The 20,962-nt window shown below is 37.6% G+C and overlaps 1 protein-coding gene and 1 long non-coding RNA gene across 16 annotated transcripts in view; one reads left to right on the top strand and one right to left on the bottom strand.

The window, feature by feature from the left end:
* The window catches only part of ehbp1 (EH domain binding protein 1), a 561,098-nt gene that overhangs the window by 142,150 nt on the left and 397,986 nt on the right, over positions 1-20,962 (bottom strand). The gene's annotated exons all lie outside the window — the stretch shown is intronic.
* LOC138760712 (uncharacterized) overlaps positions 938-20,962 on the top strand; it is a 55,857-nt gene continuing 35,832 nt past the window's right edge. Inside the window, exons 1-3 of the long non-coding RNA XR_011355821.1 lie at positions 938-1,070; positions 8,380-8,520; positions 9,613-9,705. This is a non-coding gene — a long non-coding RNA (uncharacterized lncRNA). The remainder of the gene's footprint in view (positions 1,071-8,379; positions 8,521-9,612; positions 9,706-20,962) is intronic.

The raw sequence follows: 20,962 nt of genomic DNA, 5'->3' as shown, positions 1-20,962 counted from the left end.
ATGATGTCTGGGACAGACCAACTGACCTTCATTAACCACAATTATCTTCTTTTGCATGAGGTATGACTCCAATCACTAGACTGATAAGGACCATGTGTTGGTTCACTAGAATCAGAATCAGAATTTATTGTCATGAACAAGTCACAAAATGTATTATTTTGTGGCAGCATCACAGTACAAACATTCACATAAACCACCTTACAAAAAAAAATAGCTCATGAAAATTCAAAGAAAGGAGGTGTCTTTGGTTCATTGATCATTCAAGAATCTGACGGCAGCGGTGAAGAAGCTGTCCCTGTACCTTTTTCCTGATGGTAGCAGAGTGAAGAGGGCATGGCCTGGATGGTGGGGGTCCTTGAGGATAGAGGCTGCTTTTTTAAGACACTGCCTCTTGTAGATTTCTTCGATGAAGTGAAGTTTGGTGCCTGTGATGTCGCAGGCCGAGGTAACAAACCTCTGGAGTCTTTTCTTGTCCTGAGCGCTGGCACCTCCATACCAGAGAAAGTTGCAATCAGCCAGAATACTCTCCATGGTACATCTGTAGAAGTTTATGAGAGTCTTTGGCGACATACCGAATCTCCTCAAATACCTCATAGCCGAGCCTTCAACATGATGGGATTGATGTAGAGGCCCCAGGACAGATCCTTGGAGATGTTGATACCCAGGAATTAGAAGTTCTTGACCCTCTCCACTACTGAGCCCTCGATGAGGACTGGATCGTGTACTTTTGTCTTCCTCCTGGATGTCCACAATCATCTCATTGCTTTTGGTAACGTTGAGTACAAGGTTGTTGGCGAGACATCACTCAACAAACTAATCTATCTCTCTCCTGTCTGTTTCCTCATGGCCGTTTGTGATACTGCTGACAACCCTGGTGTCATCGGCAAATTTATAGATAGTATTGGGATTGTGGCTGGCCACACATTCATAGGTGATAGTGAGCAGAGCAGTGGGCTAAGCACACATCCTTAAGGTGTGCCTGTGTTGATAGTCAGTAAGGAGGAGAGATTGCTTCTAATTTATACTGACTATGGTCTTCTGATGAGGAAGTCAAGGATCCAGTTGCAGAGGTGAGTGCAAAGACCCAGGGTTTGGAGCTTCTTGACCAGTACTGAGGGAATAATGGTGTTGAAGGCTGAGTTCTAGTCTATGAAGAGCTGGTGTATGTACGAGTTGCTTTTTCTAGGTAATCCAGAGCTGAGTGGAGAGCCAGAGATATTGCTTCAGCTGTGGAGCGATTGCAGTGGGTCCAGATCTTTGCTCAGGTACATGTAAATTCTGGCCATGAATAACCTCTCAAAGCATTTCATCACAATAGATGTTAGTGTCACTAGGTGACAACTGTTGAGGCAGCTCACTCTGCTCTTCTTGGGCACTAGAATGACTGATGCCCTTTTGAAGTAGGTGGGAATCTCTGACTGCATCAATGAGAGGTTGAAAATGTCCGTGCACACTCTGGCTAGTTTGTTGGCACTTATCAAGTCAAGTTTATTGCCATCTGATTGTTCAAGTACAACCCGATGAAACAGCATTCTCCGGTCCTCGGTGCAAAAACATGCAGACATACAATCAGACATAACACACGTAAAGACAAATAATACATAAGCAGGACAAATTTGATATCCATAAGAATAAATAAATAAATACTGTTTTTGCACATGTGAGAGACTTGGATGGTTGGTGTGAGCAGTTCCTTCGGACATTCAGCATTCTCAGTGCCTGTATACTCCTGTAACTCTTCCCCAACGGGAGCAGCTGAAAGATGCTGTATGCAAGAATGAAGGGGATCTCAATGATTTTGCGTGTCCTCTTTAAATAACGATCCCGGTAGATCATGTCAATGGGGAGGAGGGAGACTTTCAGTACCCTGCCAGGTATGCCATCAGGGCCTAATGCCTTGTGAGGGTTCACCCTCATGAATGATGTTGTGACGTTTGCTTCAGAGTTAGGGTTGGCGGGCGGGGGAGTCACGTGATGGAGTAGTGGCCGGTCGGGAAACTCCAGCCATCTCCAGAAGAGTAAAAAAAAAGACAGTGAAAAAAAAGGCACAAACACAAAAACCAAAATAAAGTGAAAGTAAAGGTGTGGAGAAAATGGCAGTGAAGAAAGAAAAGACAAAAGCAACGGGAAGAAGAGAAGAAGACAAGACGTTGGAAGAAGAAGGTGAAGGCCTTACCTGTGCAAGGAGGCCCGCTGCGGAGAGAGAAGCCCACTCCCTAAGGTCAGTTGAAGCCCCGAACTCAGGACTACAAAAATGGCTCACGGAGCCAAACAAAAGTGCGCAACCGCGCAAGACATAAATAACACTGACGGGAGGGGAGACCAGCTGAGGAGTTGATCTCCACAGCTGAAATTGACAACCACAACAAAGCAGCAAGAGGAAAACATAGAAAATAATGAGAACAAGAAAGAAGAGAGTAAAAAGAAATCAAGAAACAACAGATGTCCAACCCAGAGGAAGAAGACCAGCATCAAGACACTTCTAGTAAAAATAAGAAGACCAAAAATACCCAACAAAATAAAACAAACAAACCAACAAGAAAACCAGAAGAGACAGAGGTAAAGGACACAGATCCTGGAGTGGACTCAGAAGAAGAAGAGGAAGAACACAGAGAAATGGAAGATGAAGGGAAGGGCAAGCACATGGATATATTTTTTTTTAAAGAATATATGGAATCAGTAAAAGAATGGCAATCACAAGAATTCAGTGAAATAAAAAGAAGAGTAAAAAGTAGAGAAGAAAAAATGAATAGATTAGAGATGATCATGTCAGATATAGGAAAAAGAGTGGACAAGGTGGAAGAACGAGAAACAGCCAAAGAAATGGAAGTAGATGACTTAACAAAGAAATTAGAAGAATCTGATAAAAAAGTTAAAGAGACACAAGAGCTGTTAGCTCAGAAGATAGATATAATGGAAAATTATAATAGAAGAAACAATATAAAGATAGTGGGCCTTAAGGAAGATGAAGAAGGCAAGAATATGAGAGAATTTATAAAAGAATGGATCCCCAGGGTCCTAGGAAGGAAGAAATAGAAATAGAAAGGGCACACAGAACATTAGCCCCTAAACCACCACAAAAAAAACCAAGATCCATTCTAGTAAAATTCCTAAGATATACAACAAGAGAAAATATATTGGAGAAAGCAATGAGGAAAATAAGAGAAGACAAAAAAACCACTGGAATACAAAGGTCAAAAAATTTTTTTCTATCCAGATATAAGTTTTGAACTCCTGAAGAAGAGGAAGGAGTTTAATACAGCAAAAACGATCCTATGGAAAAAAGGATATAAATTTATATTAAAGTATCCAACGGTACTTAAAATAGTTATTCCAGGGCAGCAAAACAGACTATTCTTGGATCCGGAGGAAGCACGAAAATTTGCAGAACAACTACAAAGCAGACAGAGAGATGAAGATATGTAACGAGAACAAAAATGACCACAAACTATATATATGTGTGTATGTATATATAAAAAAATAGAGTATAGGTAAGAACTAAGAAGGGAAAGAAAGGGAAGAAAGGAAGTATGTGGGGAATTAAGAGAGTGACCTTTGCTATATATGAAGATTAAAATCTTTTCTGGGGGGGGCTGGGTGGAGAAGAGTTACGGTCACTGCGAAATCAGTTGACGCTTGCGAGTGAATTCGCAAATCCAAATGGAGAGGGGTGATGTGGTTGCCCGACAAGGGACAAAGGGCAACTCAGGAAGGGGAGGGGATAGTGGGGTTAAAGGAATTTTAGATAAGAGAATAAGGGAAATATTTTATGTTTTAGAAATGTTGTCTTATAATGTGTTCAAAAAAAGAAAGCAGAAATGGATAAGAAGGAAAGGTGATGATGAGGAAACGGAAAGGAAAGATAAACAAAGTATGAAATGGCTATGTTGAACTATATGACTTTAAATATTAATGGAATACATAACCAAATCAAAACAAAGAAACTGCTAAATTTAGTGAAAAAAAAATGATATAGCATTCGTACAAGAAACACACTTAACTGAAGTGGAACACAAGAAATTAAAGAGAGATTGGATAGGACATGGAACAGCAGCGTCATATAATTCAAAAGCTAGAGGAGTAGCTATATTAATCAGTAAAAATGTACCAATCAAAATAGAAGAGGAAATAATAGATCCAGCAGGGAGATATGTAATGATAAAATGTCAGATATATTCAGAGTTTTGGAATTTACTCAATGTATATTCACCTAACGAGGAAGATCAAAAATTTATGCAAGATTTTTTTTGAAGATAGCAGACACGCAAGGGAACATACTAATAGGAGGGGATTTCAACCTTAATTTGGATTCAAACATGGATAAAACTGGGAAAAAAATTAACAGAAAGAACAAAGTAACCAAATTTATAATTAAATCGATGGAAGAAATGCAACTTTTGGATATATGGAGGAAACAACACCCAAAGGAAAAGGAATATTCATATTATTCGGGTAGACATAAAACATACTCAAGAATAGACCTATTCCTGTTATCAGCTCGCATGCAAGAGAGAGTTAGGAAACGGAATATAAAGCTAGACTATTATCGGACCACTCACCCCTGTTATTGACAATAGAGTTAGAGGACATCCCACCAAGAATGTATAGATGGAGATTAAACTCCATGCTACTTAAAAGGCAGGATTTTAGAGAATTCATTGAACGACAAATTAAAATGTACTTTGAAATAAATACGGAATCAGTGAAAGATAAGTTTATACTATGGGATGCAATGAAAGCGTTCATCAGAGGGCAAATAATAAGTTATGTAACTAAGATGAAGAAGGACTATAATCAGGAAACAGAGCAGTTGGAAAGGGAAAGAGAAAATATAGAAAAAGAATTAGGAATGAAGGAAGACACAACTAAAAGAAGAGAATTGGCAGATTAAAAAAATAAAATATGAAACACTACAAACATATAAGGTAGAGAAGAACATAATGAAAACTAAAAAGAAATATTATGAACTAGGAGAAAAAACGCACAAAATTCTAGCGTGGCAGCTTAAGACAGAACAAACTAAGAGAATGGTATTGGCATTAAGGAAAAAAGACAAGCAAATCACATATAATCCAACGGAGATTAATGAACACTTCAGAGAATTCTACGAACAATTATATCAAACTGAAAACGAAGGGAAAGAAGACAAAATAGATGAATTTTTAACTAAAATTGAACTACCAAAATTACAAACAGAGGAACAAAATAAATTAACAGAACCATTTGAAATAGAAGAAATACAGGAGATAATTAAAAAAAAACTACCGAATAATAAAACACCAGGAGAGGATGGATTCCCAATAGAATTCTATAAAACATTTAAAGATTTATTAATTCCTCCCCTTCTGGAAGTAATCAACCAGATTGATAAAACACAAAGCTTACCAGATTCATGCAAAACAGCAATAATTACAGTAATACCAAAGACAGGGAAAGATCCACTCCCACCAGCGTCATATAGACCAATATCTTTACTTAAAACAGATTATAAGATAATAGCTAAACTATTAGCAAACAGATTAGCCGACTATGTACCAAAAATAGTAAATCTAGACCAAACTGGATTTATTAAAAAAAGACGAACAACAGACAATATCTGTAAATTTATTAACTTAATTCATGCAGTAGAAGGAAATAAAGCTCCAACAGTAGCGGTTGCTTTAGACGCAGAGAAGGCCTTTGACAGAGTAGAATGGAATTATTTATTCAAAGTACTACAAAAATTCAGCTTACCAGAGAAATATATTAATTGGATTAAAGCATTATATAAGGGGCCTTTGGCGAAAGTGACAGTAAATGGATATATATCAAAACAATTTAACTTAAGCAGATTAACAAGGCAGGGATGCCCATTATCTCTCTTATTGTTCGCGTTAGCCATAGAACCACTAGCAGAACTGATAAGAACAGAAAATAAAATAAAAGGGATAAAAATAAAAGACAAGGAATATAAAATCAGTCTATTTGCAGATGACGTTATAGTATACTTAGCAGAACCTGAAATATCAATAAAAGAATTACATAGGAAATTGAAGGAATATGGAGAAGTGTCGGGGTACAAGATTAACGCAAATAAAAGTGAAGCAATGCCAATGAATAATGCGGATTTCTCAAAATTTAAGAATCACCATTCAGATGGCAAACGCAAGCAATGCGATACCTAGGTATACAAATAAATAAAAACCTCGGCCATCTATATAAACTCAATTATTATCCACTAATGAAAAAATTACAAGACGACTTAGAACATTGGAAAGACTTACCACTAACACTGAGAGGAAGGATAAACTGTATTAAAATGAACATTTTCCCAAGGATACAATACCTATTTCAGACATTACCAATACGATTAACAGAGAAATTCTTCAAGGAGTTAAAGGAAATAATAAGGAAATTTTTATGGAAACCGAGGATAGCACTAGATAAATTAACAGAATGGTATAAACAAGGAGGCTTACAACTACCAAACTTTAAAAATTATTATAGAGCCGCACAATTAAGATACCTATCATATTTTTTATCAAACAAGGGAAAAGCCAGATTGGACTAGATTAGAACTAGATAAAATAGGGGAGAAGATACCTGAACATATATTATATAAATGGGATGAAAAATTGGTACAACGTAGGAATTCTCCAATATTGCATCATCTGCTCAACATTTGGAAGAAGATTCATGTAGAAAGGAATAAAACAAATTACCAACTACCAAAACTGATACTGACGCAAAATCAGCTAATCCCTTTTACAATAGATAACCTTTCCTTTAGAGAATGGGAGAAAAAATGGATCAAAAGAATAGAAAATTGTTTTTCGGGAAATAAATTATTATCCTTTGACCAAATGAAGGATAAATATAATATAACTCACAATACAGTGTTGGCATACTACCAACTGAAATCCTACTTGAAGGATAAATTGGGAGGCAGTCTGAGGTTACCAGAGGGAAGTAAGTTTGAATATGTGATTACAGACGCAATGATAATCAAAATATTTGTAACAAACATGTATATTAAACTACAAGAAAAGGAGAATGAGGAAACAAATGGTAAAACTAAACAAAAATGGGAACAAGATCTAAACATAAAGATAAAGAATGAAACATGGGAGAAGTTATGCTCAGGAACTATGAGAAATACAATAAACCCGAGGTTACGTATGATATAATATAACTGGATACACAGGCTATACATTACACCTCAAAAGTTAAATAAATGGGACCCAACAGTATCTGACAGATGTTTTCACTGTAAAAAGGAAATGGGAACAACGATTCATGCAATTTGGACATGTGAGAAAGTGAAAAAATTTTGGGAAGATCTAAACCAGATATTAAATAAAATCACAAAAAGCAATATACCAAAAAACCCAGAGATCTTCCTCCTAAGTAACATTAAAAACAAAGAATTTGGACTCGATTTGGATGGAGCACAAAAATGATTGGTTATGATAGCCCTAGCTGTGGCCAAAAAATGTATTAGGTCAACCTGGAAATTAGAAGATAACTTGAGAATACAACAATGGTATATAGAAATGAATAAATGTATTCCATTAGAAAAAATAACCTATAATTTAAGAAATAACATTACAATATTTGAACAAATATGGGAGCCATACATGAAACATAATAGAGTAAACCTACCGTGGACATCTACCACCTAAAATGACAGAAGGAGAAGAGAATGAAAAGAACTGACTCAGTGGAATTTCTTGTCTATTTTTATTGAGTGACAACATTGTTTGACGGGTTTAATGTATCTTATATTCTGAACTTTAAATAAATGGGAGGGGAGGTGAGGGAGTGAGGGAGGGGAGGAGGGAAGAGGGGGAGAAAAAAACACTGTATATATTTAAGAAGGAAAATGTATGTATCTTGATCAATATGGTTTATAGTGTGAAAAATAAAAAATTAAAAAAAGAGATAGGGTTGGTGCCAAGTGGGGCATCCTCAGGCATTGCCCCCCCCGCCCATACAGTTGCAGTCATCGCTCGCCATCAGACTCACCCCCATCTCCACCGGCATCATTAGTGTCTTGCTTGATGCACGCTAGCGACTCTCCACCTGCGCCAGGATACGTAATTAGAGGGTGTCAAACGTCACTAGCAGCTAATGACGCTTGATGCCATAAAAGCAGTGCTCTCAGTACCTAAATCGATGTTCATTTCATCGGGTAGTGAGGCATCATAGCTATCTCTAGTGTTCACCCTCACTCTGGAGAATGCAATGGCCTGTATTCCCTGCCATAGCTGGTGTGTATCTGTCTCTGTCACTAGCTTCCACCGGAATTGCTATTTTGTTTCAGAGATAGTTGGTCATGGGGTTAAACAGACTTAAAAAATACAAAAGGAACCAATTAAATTGGCAAAAATATTCTTTCAGTGGTGAAACAGCAGAAGAATAAGAGGGAAAATGGAAAGTTGCGCACAGACTAGAAATGGAAAACAAGCATGAAATATTAAATATTCCAATGAAACATGAAATTGCATTTACATCGTCAGAACTTCCTGAACTGTGTCAATGGTAATGTATTACTTCTCTTGTATTTTCACTGTTATAGCTTTGCAGTCAATCATTTTACTCTAAGTACCACAAACAGAAATCTAAATACTTCAGCAGTACTGTTTGAGGGATAAATATTAGGGCAATAGCAGAATTCTTTGCTCATGGGATGCTTAACATTCATATGAGATCTCAGAATAATATTTTATCTAAAAGATGACCATGAAGTATTGAACGGTGGTGTCAACTTGTATTATTATCTCAGAATCTTGAACTCTGACTCTGCCTCGAAGACTCATCACTGAGGCAAGACTGATATTCTGAAATTGGATTATCCAAAATCCTCATTTATCCAAATTTTTTTTGACCTGTTTGCTTCTGAAAAGTTTTGGATAAATGAGGAAATCATCAGTTATTCAAATTATTTTCGGAGCCAAACCGACCTCACAGGTTGGAAAAAATTCAGCCGACATGAAATTAGAACAATTGTCCTCATTTCAGATAACTCCCTCCCCTCTATCTTTCCATTTCTTCTTTACCTAACCCTATCGACTTTTCTCTCCGGCTCTCCTTCTCAAACTGGGTTGAGAAGCCGCAAGTTGTCAAAAGAATCTCTTGTCCCGGTGTCATTAAAAGGAGAGCAGCCTCCTGGGCAGGAGCAGGACTTCGGTGGGGAGGCCTCGGTGATTGGCGGCTGGGAGGGAGAGTGTGCACAATCAAAGACTGTGTGGGGCTCCAAAATTGAGAACCAGGACGTAAAGCTGGAACAGCTCCTGTCGGAATGAGCCACAGGGAGACAGGAGCCTGCCGACTTGCCAGTGAGCATTTCACTGGGCCGGGAAGCCTTCTTGAGGATCGGCAGCGGCAGTGGGGACGTGTCAGGGATCAGTGGAGTGGTCAGTAGCTCTCGGTGATCAGTGGCAGTGTTGGGGACGTGTCGGGGATTAGCAGTTGCCAGCTTTTTTTGGGGTGAAAATTAATTATTTTAATGCTTAAAAAGCCTTCCCTTGTTGTTTGTTGTTGGTTAAACATTGATACAAGTGATTTGCTGTTGCTACTGTGCTGTTTTTAAAAAATGACCGGATATCTGAAAAATTTTGTCATCCAAAATAGGTCTCGTCCTGATCATTTCAGATAATTGGAGTGGTACTGGACTTCCAAATATTTGCAAGGGATAACATCAAAATTGTGTCATTCACCAAAAAGGTAATTCAGAATATTCAATACTTACAATATGATTTTAACATAAACATTAAAAGGAAAGAGTACATCAGGACAAATATAAACCAGGAAAGTTTTATATAGTAGGCTTTGTCACTAATGGTGGATGGACCTATATTTTGTTTAATGAAAAGGACTTCGATATTTTCTTGAAGAATTTGTCAAAATGTCAATATAAAAGAAGCAAGTGTTAGGTCTTGGGCTGAATACCCTTCTTGAAACATAAAATTCCAGATCACTTTTGGTATTGAACCCAACTCTATAAAGATACTCAAGGAAATCACTTTTGTCATTGCATCTTTCAATAATATCATTTGTCATGACATTTTCTGTTATAGCACTTCTCTCACTGTGTTGCTATTCTACAAAAGTCCTCAATTACTCCACTCAATCCTCATACTTCCATCTTAGTACGCCTTTAGTCAACAGCAGTTTCTTCTTAAAGTCATGCATTCCCCCAATTTACTTTGAAATTCCCATTTCTACCAACTTCACAATTCATCAATAATTTAACTATTGACTTAATAAAGAGCTCTGGGTCTTAATGTTGACCATTCTTTTACTCCCACTGATGCTGCTTGACTTGCTTTCTTCCAGCAGAGTGTGTTTTGCTTCAGGTTCCAGCATCTGCAATCTTCAGTGTATCTCCAGAAAGTAAATTAGTCAGGACTGGAGAACAGGACACAGAGATTGTGCTATAATTTTACAGGGCTTTGGCAAGCTTGCTCCTGAAGCAATGTGTTGTTTTTTGTTCTTACACTTAGGAAACTTGGCAGCAAAGTAGTGTTCTTTTATTACAATGATGTCTGAATTAATAGTATTCTTCTATAATGAGAAATTGAGTAGGATTCGGCTTATATCACTGGAGTTTATGATAATTCAACTTCAAGTTTATTTATCATCTGATTGCACAAGTACAACCAGCTTTTCCAGTCAATTACAGAAAATCTCCTTGAAAGGTAAGATGCTGAGAGTGAAAGCACCAAGAATGCAACCTCCAGGAGGAAAATCAGAAGTTATTGCCTTGCAGCGCAGGGTAGTCATTTAGGGCCAAGATGGAGAGAAGCACCTGCATTCAGGGATTTTTAAATCTTAAGAATTCTCTGCTTGGTGGCGAGGGAAGCTGATGGATTTTTGGGAAGTAAGGGAAAGTATTTTAGATGATCTACCAGGAACCAATTGAAAAGCAGAGCAGTCTTACAGCTTGTACAAATGATTCCTGCTTCAACTTATATTCTCATTCAGTTATTGCAGGAGGTGGAGGTGCAAACAGGAGCATTGTCCTTTCCAATAACAATCTAAAAATAAGGCATGTGTGTGCCCATATTTGGAGCATAAAATAAAGTGTTCTTAGCTGCACTCTAAGCCCCCTGCTCTACTCTCTTTACACCCATGACTGCATGGCTCAGTACGATAATAACACCATCTACAAATTTGTCGACGATACCACAATAGTAGATTGTATAAAGGAAGGTGATGAGTCAGCATACAGGATGGAGATTGAAAACTTGGCTGAATGGTGCACCAACAACAACCTTGCGCTCAATGTCAGTAAAACTAAGGAGCTGATTGTTGACTTCAGGAAGGGAAAGCCAGAGGTGTACAATCCAGTGATCATTGGAGATTAGAGGTGGGGAGGCTGAGCAAATTTAAGTTCTTGGGAGTCACTATCTTGGAGGACATTTGCTGGACCCAACACTGTAATGGCATCGTCAGTGTCTCTACTTCTTCAGGAGTTTGTGGAGGTTTGGTATGACACCAGAAACCCTGGGAAATTTCTACAGATGTGTGGTGGAAGGTGTGCTGATTGGCTGCAACCCAGTTTGGTATGAGGACACCAATATCCCCAAGCAAGGAACCCTCAAAAAAGTCCAGGACATCACAGGCAAAACCATCCCCACTATCGAGAACATCTATAGGGAACACTGCCATTGGAGAGCAGCAGCAATCATCAAGGATCCACACTACCTGGCACATACTCTGTTCTCACTGCTGCCTTCAGGAAAGAGGTATAGGCGCCACAAGATTCGCATTACCAGGTTCAGGAACTGCTGCTATCCCTCCACCATCAGAATCCTCAACAACAAATTCAATCAGAGACTCATTTAAGGACTCTTACTTGTGCATTTTTTGATTTTTTAAAATTCTCTCTGTACTGCACAGTTTGTTTACTTTTGTTATCTGTTTATAGTTCTTTATTTGTTTACATGTAAAGGCTGTATACAAGTTTTTTTGCACTACAAGTGGTATGGTAATTCTACCTCGCCTGCAGAAAAAGAATCTCGGGGTTGTATGCAATATCGTGTATGTACTCTGACATAAATCTGAAAAGAATGTGCATGCATACATCTGTATAATTTAACATTTTTGTTAATACTCCTGTTCTCTTGCAATTCATTTGGAGCCATAAGACACAATTTTCTCTTTAAAACAGGAATCTTGCAAACTAATCTTTCTAATTAATAGAAATTGAAAATGCTGGAAATATTTATGCAGAAATGGTTTTGATCTTGAACATGAAAACTCATTCTTGATGTAAATATCATCCTATTTCTGTTTATATTTTAGAATTTCAGCATCCACAGCATATTTATATTTACTCCCTAATTAAAGGCCTCTATTCTCCTGGTGTAAAAGCATTAAACTTCAAATCCTTTAATGTACTTGACCCAGGAATTAATTTAGTATACTGGAGTTAATTAATGGCTGTTAAACCTGTGGATTCCTAAACATTATGACTCAATTACCATGGCTACTGTACCACATAATGTGGACATGCATCTATATATAATTTTGTGCTAATCTTTTTTGTTTATTTGGCTATTAGAGTGTAATTGTTTTTAGTAAATAATCAGGAAACAGCTTCATTTGAGTAGTTTACTGAAAGAAGACAAAATACTTTAGCCAAAATCTGAGTAATTTTCTAAAACCACTATAGGCTGAACAATTATCATTCTGTTAGTAAAACTAAGTCTGTACTGTACTTCCATTCACAATATATTGTAATGAATTTCCCTATCTTTAATTTGTCAGAAAAAATAGTGAAATCAATGCCAAACATACATTCTGAATGAAGTGGCAATACCATGGGCACTTTATACCATGAAATGGATAATTTCTGTGCTTTTACCTAGTAGCAAGCCACCTTCTATGGCAAGGTAAATAAAATGTGTTTTTTTTTAGCCACTGTCAGATTGAGCTGTTCAAGTCACCCAAGGACAGCAAAGCAACTTCTGCACTCTAGTCTATTTGTATTTTTTATTCACATTATGAACATGAAATGGTAGAGTTCACAATTATAATTTTTAAAGTTATAGCTATAGTTGATAAACCACCATTTAAAATAGTGACTAAAAACTGCAAAGGAAGAAGATGCTTGGTCTGCACTTGATTTTGGATATTTCCTGTTCTCTCAACTTCTATTCTTCTCTACAATCCAAAACACACTTATTTTCTGAATTTTCCAGCTCTGATGACTGTCTTGCTCCCATTGATGCTGCTTGACCTGTTAAGTGCTTCTTTTTTTTAAACCATTTAGCTTAGTTGTTTTCTTTCATACCTTGCATCTGTGCAGAAATCAATATAAAAAATCTTTTAAATGGGTTGAATTATTGAACTCCAAAAGCTAAAAGCAAATTACCTCAAAGATGGGAGAGGTATGGAGGGCTATGGACTGGGTGCTGGTCAGTGGGACTAAGCAACAAAAAAAAAATGGTTTGGCACAGATTAGAAGGGCTGGAGGGGCCTGTTTCTGTGGTGTAGTGTTCTATGGTTCTAACCACTCTACAATCTAACTGCATCACATTCTTTTCAAGCTTTGAAATCACCTTATTAATTATAACTATTGTCCAAATTGAAATTGCATAAAAATAACATAGAATGGTTAAATACTGTAATCACATTGTTGATGCTCTCATTTGTGAATTTGTATTGAAAACATTAACAATTATTTAATTACAGAGATTCCCATATTAAAGCAATTTCTCTATTTCTATAACAACATAATTTCTCTATAGTAAAATAGACCACACAATTTTCTTTAGTGGAAGAAACTTCTATTGACTTCTGTATAAATCGCAATGACTCTTTGATAATATCAAAGTACCATGTAATCTTTGTATGAGATGGTGAGGTTTTGAGAAACAGCAGTGTATTCTGAAGTTCTTTTAAAATAAAACAATTTTTAATCATTAGAAACAAATGAATTTTGAATTAATATTCCATTTAAACTCTATAAATACGATGATCTTTACATTCTGCTGTTTGCTTTTGAAGTTGATTTGTTGATTATGTTACAATCTTGTATCTCAATTCCATGTGCTAAATGTATAATTTTAGTACTACATATTATACCAAAAGCTGAACAGGGAATTTCACACTGTACATAATGTCTTCACTTCAATGAAAGCAAAACATCAGTGATTTTTTATATCCAAGGATAAAATTCATGCACAATGACAGAGGATTTTGTAAGAGCCACACAAAGAGGATTATATTATATATTCACAAAATCCTTAAGAATAGTATGCTTAATCAGAGATCAAGCTGTATTAGTGAGGACTATAAAAATATTCCAGTCAAGTGTATATGGTTACATTTGCTATCTATTTCACAATTAAAATTGGTTCAAATTTTTAAAAAAGTCTTTGTTACCCTTTGGGAAAAAAAACAGACCACCTTAACAATGCAAAATAAAGCTATGAAATACCAAGTCCATTGAATAAAATTTCAAATCTTCCTCATTAACTAACTGAGTAAATGTAATGAAATATGGTCAAACAGTTCACAATTTTATTTCAACCATCTATAATTACCTGAACAATTACCTGATTGCACCCAGAGCCCCAATAAAGACAGAGGTGGCAAAATATATTCTATGGTGTAGTTTCTTAATCATAGGATATTAATCATAGCTTCTAAGTGTGCATGTTAAAATATCAGCTCAGATCAGGTACAGAACTGATGATGAAAGCATTTGTTAAAGCCTATTGATAATCAACAGCCTAGATCAGAGTGAAAACAGTGGACAGTTGGATGAAGTATGAAAAGGTTATTTGTCCTGTCAAAAGGATAAAATAAGCCATTTTCCTCAATTTTAGGACAGGGACACCTGTAAAAAACATGAAATGATAGTGATGTAGAAATAATTAATCTTCAAATTCATATTTCTTGCCCATTTGCAATTAAAAAATACCAGTTTAGCTCAGAATGAACTTTGATAAACATCTAACTTGATTATTGATCAAGTTCATTTAATTAATTTACTGAATTTAGAGTTCTTAAAAATATGACCAATTCAGTTACAAGAAAATCAAATCAAACTCACAATCACTTTCAATAAAATGAGGTCTTACCATATTTAGATAAACATTGAAAACAACCATGCATTTCAGTAAATATTGGAAATCCAATTATTAGTATGAAATTTTAATTTGGTTATTTCATTATTTGATTAACCCATTTAGTAGAAACGTGGGGTGACTTTTTAAAAATTAACAAAAATTCACCCTCTTCTATTTTGCTTCACAACTTGAGGCAACTTCTGCATCTCTATAGGTGCCAAGTAAAACAACAAAGAAAAACTGTAAAGCAAAACACTGTGACTGGTGATTATCTAAAGATAAAAGTATGAATACTGAAAGAACCTGACAGCATCTGTGCAGCAAAAGTCTAACATCGCTCAACGGTTTTAAGTTCTAAAGAATCACAAATCTTAAAAATAGAATAATATTTTTCCCTCAAAAGCCAGGTGACTGCCTGAGGATTACGTCTTTTTCCAATGTTTTTAAAATTAATATATTAATATTCAATTATGAAGACATCTTTGTGGTAAATCTGCAACAACTCAGAATGATTTTTCTCTATTACTTGTTAGTGTTACTTGAAGTGTTAGAAGAGCAAACTTTTTTTGCTTCTCACTCGTTTCAGAATTATTACTGTACATAGTGACTTAAATCTACTCACAAATTTTGGATATTTAGAAGGATTTGCATGATTCAACAAAACTGAAAATGGGCATAAATACAATTAATAGAGAGAAAATCAAAGCAAACTGCAACAGGCAGATGGATTATGTGATAAAATAAAGTAGTATGAAAGGGCTGTAAAAAGTGTTCCAGAAACAGGTGTAAAAGGATTAAAGGATTAACTCCTGGTCAGACATTTTGCATGGTACTGTATTTTTGAAGATAATGAAAAGGCAATTCACACCCTGGTTGGGTGTAAACAGGTTTAGATATGTTTGCATATTGAGCCCCAGTTGGTTGTCACATTGAAGTATTTTAAGGAAAAGTTCTAAATTCCAGATTACAGTTAGCTGCATGTTTATATTGCTATATAATTTTAAAGGATTCAGCAAGAGCAGTTAATTAAATGAAATACTTCTGGTACCACCAAGATCACCAAAACTTCAGCCATAGATCAGAAAAAGCAGCCTGATCACATTAGAGGGCCATTTAACTGTGCAGCCTATTCTAACAATTATATCATGAAACTTAACTCCACATATGATTTAGTACATTTGTTTCACAAATACCACCATTATACTCTGATTTGGGCTAGTGTCAATGTACAATGAAGAATTATTTGGGGACTTTGCAAAAGTTTGGTTGTGTTTCTTTCCATTTGTTTGGATGAGAATACGAACAGCAGGGTAGATGAGCTAAATAACATTGCCAAGGTGGTAGAATAAGTCACTCAAGTGCAGGGAGTTAAAAAAAATATTGTGATGGCATGGGAAATTATAGTTACAGGTTGTATAATCTCTTCAGCAAAGGGCAAGATAGAGGGTTGTATTGTCTTCCTCGAGCTAAGGTTCAGAATATCTGCTCAGAGTTAGAGAGGAAATTATAGGGAGGGATAAGGATCCAGATGTCAAGGTGTCATACAACACAGAAAAAGGCCCTTCTGCCCAATTATCACCATAGCAATCAAACAACCATCTATATTAACCAATTTTCTAGCACTGGTCTATAATCTTGGCAATTCAAGTGCTCATCTGGATACATATTAAACATTGTAAGAGTGCCTGCTTCTACTCATGCAGTGCATTCTGGATTCAAACCATCATCTGGGTGAAAAAGTTCTCCCTCAGATCCCCTCTAAGCCTATGGTTCCTCATCACAAATCTATGTTCACAAGATTTAGATATCTCTAATACAGGGGATGGTTTCCTACCATCTACCATTTTTATGCTCTTCAAAATTTTGTTTGTCTACATGAGGCTCCTTTAGCCTCTTCTGCTCCAAAGAAAACAAACTTTGGCTTATTCAATCCTTCCTCATAACTGAAACCTATCATTCTAGATATCCTGTATATCCACTCTAAGGCAATGCATCCTTCCTAAAGCATATCAACCAGAACTGTACGCAGTACTCCAACTAGAGCCCAACCCACGTTTTATAAAGTTGGACCATAATCAGGGATCACGTGATGCAAAGAGAGTAGTAGGATGTGTCCCCGAGAGCTCCTGGACCAGGATGAAGTAAAAACACCCAGAAATTGATTTGAACGGCATCAAAAGTATAAAAGGGAAGAATAAAGTTCTTACCAGAAGAGTAGCTCTCACTGTGGACAATTCTAGAAGCATGGAGAAAATTGAAAAAAGACTCTCATTGGACTTGGGCAGGAAAATGGGCCAGTTAAATGTCAAACTGGACAAATGTCACTCAGTATTGAATGTTTTACAAGGGAGGGTGACAGAACTGGAAGAAAGAACATGGGACAAGGACAGAATAAGGCAATTGGAAAAAGAGGTTAAAGTGTAGTGGACAGAATGGGGGTGCTTATGGTAGAAAATTGACATTCTCTAAAATTATAGTTGATGCAATATAATTAAAATTGTGGGGCTAAATGAAGGGTTAGTGGGGAGAAACCCCGTAGCCTTCTTTCAATGTTGGCTCCCGGAAACTCTGGGGAAGGAAAGCCTGGGGGAAATCAGTAGAAACTGAGAGAACCCATCGGTCCTTCTTCGTGCACCTGGGCCCTGGACAAAGGCCACACTTGGTACTAGTGGAACTATAGTGACACTAGGACCAAGAAATAATTTTAAGAGTTGCGGTCGCTGGAGTGAAAGCGAGAGGAAGTCTGCTGGAGCTGGGGGGGGGGGGGGGAGGCGGCAATAAAATATTCTTTTATCCTGATATAAGCGGCACCCTCCTGCACCAAAGGAATTGGAGCCACTGAAAAGGGCGGCAAAGCAAATGGGGTATGAGTGTGTAATTAGATATTCAGCAATCAATGCTGGGGGGGGAGAGAAAATTCTTATCAGATGCAAAAGAGGCCCAAAAGTTTTTTAAACAACGTAAATAGTATTTATGAAATAATAATAGTAAAAAATGTAAATATCTGGGTGTAAAAGTAGACAGGGGAAGAAATACAGTACGGAAAATGGTCTGAGATGCTCAGGGAAGGTGGGTGGAGAGGAAAAGGAGGTAGATGGCTGCGAAGAGGTGGATGGTGAAGATGCGGTGGATTTAATCACTCATGGGGGGAGAGGATAAGGTTTGTGAAGAGGTGGAGGGGGAAATATGTGGGGTTGGTCAGTTGTTTCAATGTCTGGTGTTATCTGTTGTTTTCTCTCTGTTTTTGTTCATCCTTTTATCTTTGTCGTCCCCTGATTTTCCTAGGATTTGTTGTGCCCCTGGGGAACTGGATTGGTTGGCTGGAAGGAGAAAATTGGGTGGACGGTGGTACCTCCTGAGGTACAGGGGCACTAATGTAGTGGAAGTCCTTGGGGCAATGATTAGTAGAATAAAATATGCTAGTCTCAATGTAAGCGCCTGTGAGGAGGAAAAAGGACGGCACACGTCAAGAAAATGGGGGTGGATCTGGCCTTCCTCCAAGAAACACATTTAACAGAAGGGGAAGATGAAAAATTAAAAAGGGGATGGGTGGGTCAGGTGATAGCCTCCTTGTTCGCCTTGAAGGCAGGGTGGTGGAGTAATCCTGATAGGAAAGATGTTTCAGTGAGGATGAAAAGTGTGGTTACAGACAAAGCAGGGAAGTTCATATTGGTGCACTGTCAGATTTGGTTATCTTTTTTGTTGTGTTGTCCAAGACAGGATCCAGGCAAAAGTTAAAGTCTCCCCCAACCAAAATGTTCCCCCTTCCCTCTGCCAATTTCAGGAAGCTGTCTTTTATAAACATCATCAAAGTTGGGGGCGTACACATTCAGCTAGGTCCAGGACTCTGAATATATCTGACAGGCGAAGGCTACCATTGACTGTATAAGGGAGCAAAATTTGATAAACATGGGGAGACGGAAACATTTGAGGGACAGGGACTATTTCTTCTATTGAAAGCAACAAGACTCCAACTCTAGAATAGACTTTTTCTTGGCTTTGGCACACATAGAGTGTAGGATCATGGAGAGTGAATATGCAGCAAGACTTCTTTCAGATCATTCACCTTTGATGCTAACTATAGAAATGCCAGACAAGCAGGATATGATGTACAGATGGTGCCTTAATACATTGCTGCTGAAGAAGCCGGAGTTTTGTAGTTATGTTAAGGCACAGATAGATGTGTTCTGTGAGGTCAACTGTTCCTCTACTCCAGATATTTGAGAGGTCAGATAATTGGGTATACTAAAATATATAAAGGAGTACACAAGGGAGGTGGAGGAATTGGAGCAGGAGATTACCAACTTAGAGAGGACCTGTCAGGAGTCAGGCTCGAAAGACCACTACAGGATCCTGACAAACAAGAAATTAAAATACGACATGCTCCAAATGTATAGTATGGAAAAGGCCCTAATGAGGTTGAAACAAAAATTTTATGAATTGGGGGAAGAAGGCCCACAAAGTTCTCTCTTACAGCTGAGGGCAGAGCAGGCCTCAAGGATGATCAATGTGATACAAACGTGGAATGGCAGGATCTCGTACAAGCCAAAAAAATCAACGAGACCTTCTGGCAATACTATTAGGGCTTATATAAATCTGAATTGGCAAGGGTGCCTGGAAAAGCAGATGAGTTCCTGTCAAAATTAGAGCTACCAAATTTAGACCCTGAAGAATAGGAGGAGTTAGATGTCCCCTTCACAGAGGAAGAGATAGGGAAAGCATTTTCACTACAAACTAACAAGTCTCCAGGGGAGATGGGTTCCCACCTGAGTTCTACAAGGAATTTAAGGACTTGTTGATGCCTTTTTTTAATGGAAGTGGTAGACCAGGCAGTGGAGACCCATACCCTTCCAGAATCTTTTTCAATAGCAATTGTTATGATGATTCTAAAATAAAAGGCAAAGATCTGTTGTTACCATCCTCCTATAGGCCAATCTCATTGTTAAACACAGATTATAAAATACTGGCCAAAGCTTTGGCGAATAGATTGGCAAAGTTTATACCAAAGTTAATAAACAAATATCAGGCGGGCTTTGTCCGAAAGAGACAGGCAGCATTGGCGAATAGAATGGCAAAGTTTATACCAAAGTTAATAAACAAAGATCAGACAGGCTTTGTCCGAAAGAGACAGGCAGCATTGGATAGCTGTTGAGTATAATGCATCTGGCACAGTCAAGAGATGAAAGAGGGGTAGCTGTAGCCCTGGATGTGGAAAAGGCATTTGATAGATTAGAGTGGGACTTTTTATTCAAAGTGCTGGAAAAATTGGGGGGTAGGGCCAACTTTTATAAATTGAATAAGGACGCTGTATCACCCGCCAATGGACAAATTTTGACAGCTTTCCCCACTGTCAAGATCCAGTAGACAAGGGTGTCTGCTATCTCCAGCTCCATTCATACTAGCCATGGAGCCCTCAGCCGAGGCCATACGCCAGGATCCAGACATCAGGCCAGGAGGAACATAAAATTAACATTTGCGGATGATGTGCTGATATACCTGACAGACCTGACAGACCCAATGAACTCGCTGGGCAAGTTGCACTTGCAAACATGGGGAAATCACTGGGTATAAGATTAATTGGGAGAAGAGTGAAATTATGCCACTAACAAAAGGAGATTGCAGTCAATATCAAGAAAACAGTCATTTGCAGTGGCCACAAAATGGGATTAAATACCTAGGGGTTGACAATAACTTGAATAATTTATATAAACTAAATTATACCCCCTTGCTTGGGAAGATTCAGGAGGACTGGAATAAATGGATGACCCTCCCCATAATGCTAGTGGGCAGGGTTTTCTGTGTAAAAATGAATGTATTGCTGAGGTTTCAGTACTTCTTCCAGAGATTGCCTGTGGTGTTGCCCCTGGGATTCTTTCAGAAGTTGCTCTCTCATGTGCAAA

This window comes from Narcine bancroftii, chromosome 4 (genome assembly GCF_036971445.1).
Source record: "Narcine bancroftii isolate sNarBan1 chromosome 4, sNarBan1.hap1, whole genome shotgun sequence".
Lineage (NCBI taxonomy): Eukaryota > Metazoa > Chordata > Chondrichthyes > Torpediniformes > Narcinidae > Narcine > Narcine bancroftii.
Note: the sequence above shows the minus strand (reverse complement) of the source record. Positions and strands in the feature narration are given on the sequence as shown.